A 12,705-nucleotide genomic window follows, 5' to 3' on the forward strand; every position below is an offset into this window, starting at 1 on the left:
AGCTTACAGCAACTAAGTCACAAGCAAATGTATGTAAAAACAGTGTAAGGACACTTCAAAAAATGGACTTTGCAGAAAATCAATACATTGTCACTGGGGTGCATCACCCAGCATCACCATCTAATGTATTGCACTAAACCAGCTGGAGCAAAAGGAATCAAACCCAATCACCACCGGGGAAAGCAATTCTATTTATCATGAACCCACAGGGCCATTTCAAATAGTTTTTCCCAAACAGCTTCCACACTCCTTAGAGTCCCATTTGGATCTCAGCTCTGTCACTCTGCACTTCCATCTCTGTACACTCAAAATAATAATAAGAAAAATCTAATTCCTGGGGGGAAAAGGGGATTTTTGTTTCACCCAGGCTGTGAGTAGCATTATCCCAACCTGAGGTGAAAACACCAATGAATCAACGTTTCCTTAACTGACTTCACTGTAATCCTGGTATTGCACTGACCCCTGAGGAAGCAATTAAGGAGCAATAATTACAAATGGATGAGTATTTCTTCCTGAGGCACACAGCATTTTACGATGCAACTTCATGAAGTAGCTCTAAGGTATTTCCTGCAACATATTTCAATAAAAGAAAATATAAGCCACTCAATGTAAGCATTGAGGATTTAAGGAATTACTCAAATAATGAATGCATGAAGCTATTAACCATCCTGGAGAATTAAAATGTGCCCCTACGTGATGAACCAAAAGCAGCAAGTCATTTCAAGTCTGCAGGATTGATTTGATACATGTGACTGAAATATAATTACAGAAACACCAAACTGTGCTGTACCTAGAGAAAACCAGCCCAGACTGCTAGACCATGAGCACACCTCTGCAACAGCTTTTATTTGGTCCATCTGTTACCTCCTGGAAATGGTTCCAGCCAGGGAGGTTATCATGTGGCAGTTACCCCCAGGTAAAGGCACAGCATAATGAAATCAGCCATTTTTTAGTTTCATTTCATTGCAATCTTCTGCTGTACTGAAATATCAGGAGGATCAGCATGACTAAGTAAAATTTTGCTCAAGCACAGCTTATTGCATAAGAGCAGTAGCAAGCAAAGAGCCCTGATACCAGACTAAAGTGGGCGCAGGTTATCTCTGAGTGTCAGGTATTTAACGGGAAAAGTTATAATAGGAAAGACTTAGAAAATTAAAACATTCTCTTTCTGAAACAGGTCACTGGAACGTTCTCTGCTAAAAGCAGCTGCAACACTGTGAGATGAAATAAAACACAAAAGGGATGAAAGAATGACCAAGTCTCTACAATCCAAGTGCAAGGGCCACAGGCACCAGGGCTGGCACAGGAAATCCCCTCCCACAGCTCCAAGGACAGGCTCATCTCCCCTGCAGTGCCCCCCCTGCATTTCCCCTCACTCTGGTTCCCCCTTGGGAGCACCTTCTGCTCCCACAGGGAAGGCACCATCTGAGCTGTCCTTCTGCACTGGGAGCTGCTCTGTCTCATGGCTGGGACAGCAGCAGCTGCTCTGCTTAACAGCTTTTCAACTCTGCTTCTACCATTTTCCCATCTACCCTTCCTGCACTGTGAGATTTCCAGTACAAACAGGACTCCTGTTGGCTACTGGAAAAGTGAAATATCATTAAATAATTTTGCTGGATAGCAATCAACCACACTTCTCTCACCTGTCACTCCTCAAACATGCAAGTAAAGTAGAAGTATTTGGAACAGAGATCCCTTGTTTTTATTTTCTTTTTTCCCCCCTGTCTCTTCATTGTGCTTTGTTGATAGGTAAAAGGCTAATTCAGTCTCAAGACTCTTCTGTGTCCACCCCAACTATTTCACTGCAATAAATGACGTTGCTGTGAATATATTTTAATTAGTGATTTCATAGTTGGAATTGTGCAATTGGAATACAGTAGGCATGAGGAGCTATTGAAATAGTATAAAAAGGCATAATTATTTTCAAAAGCTCTGTGGGAATAACACAGATAAAAAAAATCCCCTGCTGGCACCTGTTTTCTGTGTCCAGTGTATCATTAGCACCTCACAGTCTCTCTGTACTCATCAAAGGCAAGATCACAGGTGCTGCAGGATGCTCCCACAGGTGCTGGAGATTTTTCCTTCTCTGTTTGCTGCTCCTTGCTGAGGTCATTATAATGAAGACCAGATTTTTACTTCATTTGACAATTTCGTTCTAATTGACTGAAAGATGTTACAAAGAAAAATGGGAACAAACCCCAGAGATTCAGAAGGATTTTCCTGACTCCTGGGCCTGACCTGGGACTCTTTCATGCAACGTGGAATAAGTGAAGTAGGGCCTAAGAAGAAAAAATCAAACCCTTGTCATACCTGTTACTGCTGAAGGCAGGCTGGCAAGGGCTCTGAGGAGCGAGCAGAAGGAAAATCTTGAAAGAAGCACCAGCTCATTTCGGATCTGAACTCCAACTTGCAAGCAAGATGCTGGGCTAGAGGAACTTGGTATAAAATGAAGGCTTTGAAACTTGACTAATTCAGAAAACGAGACTTTTCAAATCCCGTAAAATGAACGGATTACAAAAGCAATTCAGTGAACCTGCCGTGCCTTCCAACGTGCATCTCACTGCAAAGGCTGACAGCGTCTCTGCTTCTCCTCCTGCAATGCAGACTTGGCCTCTGCCTCACTCATCCCTCTTTGGTGTTCAATTGTTCCACCATTTCTCCAACCCTACTCATCAGCTGAGAGGAGCAGGACTGACAGAGGAGGAGCTGGCCTGGGAGTGACCTCCTCAGCACAGCCCAGCAGCATCCCTCCCTGGCAGCAGACTGCTGGAATTATTTACCTGGGCATGGCTCTGGGCACGAAGGTGCTGTCACCGAGAGCACCAAACAAACAGGAGCCCTGTTTGCAGAGAAACCTCAGGATAAATTATGTCCAGGTGTCATGGGATCTCCTGCCTGAATCCATCAATACTAAGGCCTTTGCAAGAGGAAGGGAAGGTTCAAAGATGGGGACTGGGAGTTCAGAAAGCAGCCAGGTCACCTGAAAGGCAGCAGCCCTAAAACCCAGGCTCAAAAGCAGGGGAAAAGGCAAAAATCATAAAATAGTCCCAAGTATGAACACTTAGTCAGTGATGCAAGACATGAAGACTGCGAGTATTTGCCTGTGCTTTTCTACAGAATGCTTGGGAGGAAGTCTGAGCAGCCTGCACAGACTTGAAAGGAACATGCAGTAAAGCAACTCAACAGCAGAGAGTTTAGAAACTACAGAGGGGTGGATGAAGAGTTAAGACATAAAGGTCACTGTGCAAGGACCTTGCCAACTCTGTATTGGGTGCTTTCTTGGCTATCTCAGTTCTAAAAGGAAGAGAAGCTCACTCAAGTTGCAATATGGAATAGACTCCAGTCTGATTTGTACAGACAAAGCTCCCAAATGCTGTGTATCACTGAGGAAATCAAAACACAAAACCAAGTTCTTCTGGGAATAAAAAAGACTGAAATCAAGTAATAAAAAAAAAATTATCCCCACCTGCTGCCTTGCAGTTGGTGGAAATTGAACATCTTGGATGCATCTGCCCACCCTGGACAAATAATTGCTGTTTACCATCCTAGGGGAAAGCCAGGAAAGCAGGGGAGGGAGATCATAATCCTCAGAGCATTCCCCTCCTTTTCATGGAGTGTACTCAACAAAGCTGTGATCACTCAGAACCCCTGATGAGATGCCTCCTCCAGTGACCAAAGCTCAGCTTTTCCCAGATACGGCCATCGTAAAAAGAGCAAGGAAATTATCTACTCCATTCATATTGCTGAAGTCTGAGTGAGAACAGGTACCTCCAGCTGTTCAAGGAAAGGCAGAGGGATGCACCACATGCTCCCCACCTCCCTCCCTGCTGCACTGGGCTCTCTGTGCACCTCAGTAAGGAAAGAGGCTGAGTTCTATTCCTTCCTGATGTTCCAGAGAGGAGCGAGCACCCAGGACTGCACAGCAGCCTTACAGAGATTGCAATCTGCTCCTACAGAACAACCCCCCCTTCTCCTGGTACTTCCTGAATGGAGGAATGAGATGGGGGTGCTGTGTGGTTGAACGGAGGGAAAACACTGCTGAGACACTCAATATTAGCACTACACTTTCTGGGTCTCCAAATTAGGATGCAAAAGAAGGATGCAGCCCCTGCCTTAGCCAATGGAAAGGGAATATTTTTGCATATTTTTGATATGTGATCTTATCAGCAGACAGCTTTTTCTTTGCAGTAAAATAAACCCTTGTAATTCCACAGTACAGAAATCTGGCAGTACAGAAAGGAATCTTTATGATGGCTGAAAGTCTCTGCACAGCACATATTGCAGCTTAGGATAATTATTTATTACTGGTGCTACCATTCCTGAGCCTTTAATGCACTTGTGGCTAGTGGGCAGAAAATGAGCAATCTCTGGTGACAACAGCAGAAATGCACTTCTTCCCATGGCAAGTAACTTTTTCAAGTTGCTGTCAGGCTGTAATATTTTTCTCCTCTGTGCAAGAGCATTAAAATGAAAACTCTGGATATATAAATCGGAGTAGGGTGAGTGCACTCCTGTGCCAAGAGGGAACCAAATTAATCCTGGGCATGTTAAAGCTGAGAGGGGCCTCCTGGATCATCCTGGTGTGCCTCCCTTCCCCTGGCCATGAACAGCTGCTGCTGCCACTGGAGCAGAACCCTAAACAGCCCAGGATGGGGAAGGAATGCCAGCCTCTCCCCTCCAGCTGCTCATTAGTGCATTAACATTTTCTACAAGCTATTTCATACAACAGTCTACTTCCTATTTACTTCTCTATGCCTCTCTGCTTTTTCCTGGACCTTATCAACTACTCACATCATCACCTCTACATTCACAGTGAACTTTCCCTACCTAGGTTATTGTCAGACTGACCTTCCCTCTAGAGGGCCTTTTTCTCCTAATGCATAAAAAGAACTTCCTTTGTTCTGGTTTCCGTCCATTACATCTTTTCAATACCCAATAATTCCTCAGCACCTTGAGAGTCCCTACAGTGCAGGTATTCATACACAAGCACATCCCTCCCTCTCTGCTCCAGCATGGAGGCACACAAGTGACAGCCCTGTGACAAACAGCCAAGCTGAGGAACCACGTGGGAGCCTTTCAGAGCCACCAAGAGGAATTGCCAATCCCCAGTGGCAGCATGTGTGCACACACGGGTGTGCCAAGGCAGAAGCCAAGAGAGCAGCCATTTGCTGCATGACCAACATTCCTCCTGCAGGAATGGCTCTCCTCAGGTGCTTTCAGAGCAGTCAGATGGATCTGCTGGGATACAATTTCATTTATTTCCTCTTCACAGAAACTATCACTCTGGGAGTGAAATAAGGCACATGAGGGGATCCCATCCATCTCTCTGCCATTAGGCCCAGCAGAATAAAGCCTCCTGTTCCCTGAATTTAGCTGCCCAAGCCTTACACAACAGGCTCTCCTTGCTTGCCTGCATCAGCACCTGAGGTTTAGCCATGCCACGCTTCCTCACTGGCTGGACCAGGAGCAGAGACCTGCCAGTGCCCGGCAGGAGCTGCATCCCCTTTCCCTCTAGGTCTGCTCCAGCTGCAGCACCCAAGTTATCCACCACCACTTCCCTGAGGTGGAATTCACCATCCAAACGCGGCCCTGCTTCCTCCTGGTGTAATGGTACCTGTGCTTTCCCTAAAAGGGCTTCGCAGATGTCATCTTGAAAGAAATCTACCACAACACTTTACACTCACAGCTGACTGCATTTCCTGGTTTTCCAAAGGGAAAACTTTTTACCATGTTCCTTCTCTCACCAATCTCCTTGTTACAGCTTTTCAATATCTTCAGACCCTTTACCTGGCATCACCTTTCTGCCTCCTGAACACCAGAGCACCTGCCTAGCAGTTTTCTGATGGATCAGCTGAATGCAGGCTACTTTTTCACATTATGGAAATATATTTCTTACTGAAAGTTTGATCCATTTCCATGTTCATTAAAGAGGGTAACAGCTAGTGCTCTTATCAGTAGCTGCAACTTACACATACCCTGAAACTAACACTGTTAATGCTGGTAGTATAAGCTTAGGAACAGATAAAACTCACCAAAACACGTTGGAAAAACAAAAAAAGTTCAGTAGGTTTGGAAGAAAAGGCTAGCTGAATCCTCAGAGTAACCAATTTCAATATTGCTAAATACAAAGTTCTATCCACTATAAAAACTTCAGACAATGGTCTCCCATTGGGTTTCAGTTTAGTTCAGGTCTGTCATTTTCAAAGACTTCTTTTGCTATAGTTCAAAGCTCCATAAAGTAGGTGCAGAGACGGTAGCACAGCAACCACCACAAAGTGAGTTTAAATACAGAGAAAATGAGCTTTTAGCTTTCTAATAGCAGAGCTTTCATATTCATATCTTCTTGCTGGCTTTGAAACACCTGTTTCTATTTCAGTGACTTGATTCATTCTATCAGTACAGAAAGCTGAATGGCATTACTGAACTGCAATTAAATCAACCTGGTTTATGTGAATATTCTTTGGTCATGGACAAACAGAAAACCGAATTGTCAATGGTGAGGAACTCATTTCATGTCTAAATTAAATTATCATTTCCTTGAAGCAGAAGAAGGGTGGTTCTCTGCATGAAGCAGAATTTGTTCCCCGAGTGGGCGCAAGAATAAATCTACTTCTTCCTGCTGACTCAGGAAAACCAAATAAACCCAAACATTCACCACTGTGATTTCAAAAATCAGTTTTGAGGTTATATATGTGCCCTCTCTGCACAATAATGTGAACTCTGTCAGAACAGCTGAAGGACCAAGAGTTCAGAGTTTTGGCACCTCGGTGACTTTTCCTGTTCACCTGAACTGAGTTTAAAACTGACTGGCCTTGGATTTCCATCTTTGTTTGAAAAGATCTTGGTGCCTGGAGAAGCGGATGTGAAATGCTGATTTAAAGAGCATCTCCAGCTGGTAACATCTGCACGCCTGTGCAGGCACACAGCCTGAAAAACAGTGGATAATAATCAATGAACACTTTTAAACTCCAATTGTGCATCTTTGTTAGGCTTGAAGCCTTTTGCCTTCTCCATTATTTTTTTAATGAGGGTGATTTTTCCTGCTGATGTATTAACTGAAACTATCACCTTGCAAAGAACTCTCCTCTACCAGTGCTAGATGCAAAACCAAAAAGCAAACCTAGGAATGCCTGCCACACTCCAGCACACAAAGCTGCTGCTGCTGCTTTTAATGGCTTAGCCTGAGGGCTTTGCTGCTCTTCCTTTGCTCTGCTAATGGGAAGGACTGGGAGACCTCTTTGAACTAGCTACAGACACCAAAGACTGAATAAACAAGTATTCTTCATCCCATTTCTCTTAAGCGTTTGTCCTGACAGATGTCTTCTCCCTCCTGAGGTGTGGATTATAGTTTGTGTTTCCCTTTTTTTCCCCCTTTAGCCCTTGAAGCATTTCACACCCTGCTGGGCAAATGCCCAGAAGTAATCAGACTGACTGAACACGGAAACGCAGACAAAAGAAAAGGCTGGAAGCTACTGTTCTTCTCCCAGCTGGCACCGCCAGCTCCTGAGGGCTCAGCCACCACAGCCCACGTTTGTGACAGTACCTGTACGCTCTGGGTGTGTGCAGCCCTTCCGTCGTGCGGCAGCCTGGAGCTGCAGGCTCAGATATCCACCGCGAGCTCCTGGATCTTCCAGGACAAAGCCAGCTCTCCCTGCTGCTCCCGTGTTGCGCTGCCTGTGGAGCAGGGAGGGAAGGAGAGGCACACAGGTTAGCACAGTGGCAGTGCACGAGCTGCCAGGCGTCACCCATCTGACCCGCACCAAAGAGGAAATCTTAATTTTCAGAACTTCCCATCATGCCACACAAGACACTGAAGCCGTCCAAATCTGGAAGGGATAGCCTGGCATGATGCCTCCCCCAGGTCATATCTTACATCAAGAGTTCTTTTCCTCCTGCACAAGGCTCTATATCCTACTTGGACAGATATACAAATATCTATAGAAACTACAGATATTCAATAAGCCATCTTAAATCATAACAGCCAGGCCTCTGTACGACCGTGCTTAACTCCTGCTCAGCTCACGCCATCTCCCCGTTCCTCAGGCATCAGAAACCACTGAAACTCCCGTGTTTTCCTGGGGGCTGCCTGCCTGCAGCTGCCCTCCTCTCACCAACGGGGCCACCTGCCAGGCTCCCCAGGGCACAGCAGCCTCCAAGGGGAGCATTCGTCTGTTTGAGAGGTGATGGAAAGCCTGGGGAAAAAAAAAGCTCAGCGACACTGTGGCTCTGAAGGTGCAAGAATCATTACCCTGGAGACGTGCAGCTCACCTGGTTCATGCTGAGCACGCTCCCTGCTCGCTTCACCTGAGCGTTCAGCTGGAGAGATCCATTTCCACGCGCTGGGCTGGGTCCGTCTCCGTCCCTGCTGCGAGAAGGTGTTCGGGGGGATGCCGCTGCCCGCTCAGCAGACGCTTCACACACTCTGCCAGCAGCAGGGGCAGCCTTTGAGGCCACACCAGCCTGGCACAGAGTCGCTGAGCCATTCTGACTGTGTTAACAGCACCACTGATGAATCCTCAACCTGAACCCCAAATTCACCAGAGCAGTTCTTCCCCAATTTTCTGCTAACAGCTGTACACTGCAGCTCCTCTGCTGTTTCCCACCTACAGATGTGTGCCAGCACAGGAATATCAGTGTATTTTTTTCCTCCACATCTGTCTAATAACGTTGGCTATAATGTTGACATTGTCACGACTATTAAGTCATCCACGCTAAAATGAAATAAACCTCCTACTTTGAAGCACTAAATTCTCTACCAAAGCAAGTGTCTTACTGCTGTCTGCTTGGCCATACTGGGCAGCTTATTTTCATTCGGACAAATAAAATGAGCTTTTCCAGTACAAAACCCCTCTCCAGCAGCAGAGCACGTACCACGAGTAGCTCGGCCAAGAGAAGCGCCCCCGCCAATGCCCGTCAGCGGCCCCCCCGAACCCGCCAGCCCCCCCGAGCCCACAGCCCGGGAGCCCCGCACCGGAAACACCGCGGAAAACCCCGCCGGGGCGGCGCCGCCATCGGGGCGCCGTGCGGGCAGCGCCGCAAGCGGACCGCGAGCCTCGAGTTCCCGGCCCTCTTTGTCGCCGTCTTGGGAAGGTCACCCGAGCCACTCCCGAGACGGCGGCGGCTGCAACTCCTCGGCAGAGTGAGGCGGCTCTGCCACGGCCTGTCGGCGCCCGCCCAACACCCGCCCGCCCGCGGCGCCGCTGAGCCCACAGCCCGCGTGCTCGGCACTGCGTACCTCACGGAAAATCCCGCTGCGGCCTCGGGGTGCCCAACAGCCAGTCTGGGGCACGGACCGCGCGGCTCCTTTCTCCCGCCCCCGTTGCCGCCATCTCGAGAAGGGGTCAAGGCCAAGCGCGTCCCGGCCGAGCCGCTCCCGAGGTCGCGATCGCGCCTGCGCCGCGGCAGAGACGCGTCATGGCCGCCGCCCCCCGGCTGCTGCCGCGCTCTGTGGCGGGCGGGGAAGGCGGGCAGAAAACCAGCTGCGATGCCCTCAAAAAGCCTCTAAAATAAATGCCAAACGCCTGCCTCTTACTCAACAAGAACCAAACAAGCCCCCTTCCTTTAAAACCATATTGAAATATATTTTATATTTCTATTTTTCATATTTACATTTACATGCATATTGATACTGGATATGGATGTGTTAGGCAATTGATATAGTATATTACGTCTATTCCTATTATTGATATTTGTTTATCTTTTCTGTTTTCATAAATATCTTTATATATCGACTGCATATTTCTATACTTAGATTTATATTTATATACCACTTCTATTATTCCAGATAAAAACCCCGTCTCTAAACAAATAAATACAAAAACCTCCTTTCCTTTAAACGACATAGAAATATTTTTATTTATACTTTGTAAAATTACTTTCATATTTATATATATTGTTTCTTTTGACGCATTATATTAATATTTATATACAAGATATATGAAACTCGAAAAACATAATTAAATGATTACTTAAATTATTTACCACATCTACTGCTGCAACTAATTTTTTTCTTAGAGCTTTAAATTTTAAATATATCTGTAAGTATTTAAGACATATTTCTGTACTTACATTTCCACCTTTATACTGTTTGTATTTATAATTTTTATAGTCAAAACCTTGCCAACTGGCAAATAAAAAATCTGCTTTAACTATTTTTATAAAAATATTTCTATTTATTATCTTCATAAGTATGTTTATAATGTGTTAAATATTATATGATAACATATTGATGTACTGTAATTCAAAACATTTTTTATATAGTATTATATTAAAATACTACATATACAGTATTACTTGTATTATGTATTGTATCAATTTTTATTTTTCTATATTTATGAATATTTTCTTTATACAAGTCTGCATATATTTGTCATGCATTTCTATATTTATATTTGGATTGGGGTTTCGTTTCTATTTATAATCTATACTTTTATATAGCTAAAAACATATATAATACCCTGTATTAAAAAATATATCATATGGTAATATATAATGATTTATGTAACATGGATTTTTTTTACATATTTGATCTATATTTAAATTTTAAGTTTTTTATTCCTATTTCTATACATATATTTGTTTTGTTTAATTATCGTTATAGTCCTAATTGTACATTTATAATCCAATTCCTAAATAAAATGACAAAACAAACAGCACCGAATTCCCACCAATATGTTCCAAAACCGTCAAGATACCTCCAAGAGCCAAGCAACTGCCAGCGAAAAAACCACACAACACTCTTTTTGGTAACAATTCTCATCACGACAGGAAAATGGAACCAAAATAAAAGGAAACCCTATAGAGACACACACAGCAAATTACAAAAAGTACTAAAAAAAAGTCAAACCAATTTACTAAACTCCAAACAGTGCCACAGATCCTGAACGTTACTACAAAAAAAAACAAAAAACAAAAAAAAAACCAAAATTCTACCTTTCCACTAACTCAAAGAATAACCAATCCACTGTAAAAATAACTTTAAAAACCGAACTAATTAACGAAATGGAAAAAAATTTAACCACTAAAAACTAAGAAAATAACTACCCAAATAAATACATACTTTAAAAACCCACCATATAAATACCCATGTTCCCAAAAAAAAAACCCCTGATAAACAATACTCAAATACATTAAAAGGCAACAACAACAAAAAAAAGAAAATAAGGAAACCAACAATAAGAATAATCACAAAATGCAAGTAAACTTAAATCTGACACAAAAAAATTATTCCCAACTGAATAAACCCATAGTGCCTCAAGCTATCAAAATAAAAATACCACCTAGAAACAAATACAAAGACTAAAGACAAACGTAACCATAAACAATGTCTCCCAAGTGATCCGTAACCATAAAACATACACTACAATCAAACAAACCGAATAAATAAAAGCCCTGGAAGACGACAAACACACATGCAATTATCGAGATTAAAAACCCGCCGCTATGAACGACACGACGCTACCTCAAGCCCCACAAAACAAACACTACACCCTCACGCTAATAAAAGCTGCCGCAACAGAATTAAAATCCGAACCGCTGCTTCACGCTACGACCCGTAAAAACCATTGCGCGCCTTTGAAAACACAATACCCCGGCAAAAAAAAAAAAAAAAAAACAAAAAACAAAACAAAAGAAAAACCAAAAAAACACACCACCCAAAATCCGACTACAAAACTGAATCCAAAACAAACCTTTATCATCCCTACCAGCACCGAGAACCGTACCACTCAGGAAGAACACCGTATCCCTTAGCGTACAGCCGCTGCAAACTGAACACAACGATGCAATCAATGCCTACAAAGCGTCTCCGAACCACGGCACCGCCGAACTGTGAGCGGCCGAACGCCGCGCTCGCTGCCGGTCCCGGACGGAGCGCGGCTCCCGGCAGGAAAGCGGCTCCTCCGGTGGCGCCTCCGGCACGCGGCGCCGTTCCGGGGAGCCCCGCCCGCTGCCCCTGCCCGGCGGGGCCGGCACCGGGCCCGGGGCTACCGGCGGCGCCCGAGCCCGCGCCCAGACCGGACGGAGCGGCCGGCACCGCCCGGGCCGGCGCAGCAGCGCCCGCGCCGCCTCTGCCGCCCTCGGCCGGCCCGGCACGGCTCCCCTCGGCTCCGCACGGCTCGCACCGGCGCGGCTCCGCCACTGCCGCCCTCGGCCGGCCCGGCCGCGCCAAATCCCCCGTGCGCCCCGGCAGCTGCCCGGGCCGTGCCAGCGGCGCTCCCGAGCGGGAACGTTCCGGGCCGGGCCGCGGGCACGAGCAGCGCCCTCCGATGCAGCGGCACAGCCCCATTGCAGCCCTGCAAACGCTGCCAGAGCTGCGGCTTCCCGCAGCCGAACCCCGAAACTGACGCCGCCGGCGGGGCTCACCTCACTTCAACAAGGGCAAAGAAATGCCTTCTCCCCTTCAGTTTCGTCCCCTACGAGAGCAGAAAAGAAGGGGCGCTCCTCAAATGAAAGCCTTCGACTGATGGGAAAGGGGGATTTCGACCTCCATTCCAACCCTTGAAAAGGAGGGACACCAGGGCTGCCCCCTCCATTTAAACCCGAGGGTGATGAAAATGGGGTGGCTGCCTTCAAATCCAACCCATAATACCACAAGAATACTTTTCCCATTCCCCTTAAAATAGAACGCAGGGATTCCCTGTCACCCCCGGGATACCCGTAACAGCCTGGAAAAGGCAGCTTTTCCTGCAATCAACACCCTTAAAA

Source organism: Melozone crissalis, unplaced genomic scaffold (assembly GCF_028551555.1).
Source record: "Melozone crissalis strain CALT ecotype California unplaced genomic scaffold, PUWL_Pcris_2 ptg000009l_1, whole genome shotgun sequence".
Taxonomy (NCBI): domain Eukaryota; kingdom Metazoa; phylum Chordata; class Aves; order Passeriformes; family Passerellidae; genus Melozone; species Melozone crissalis.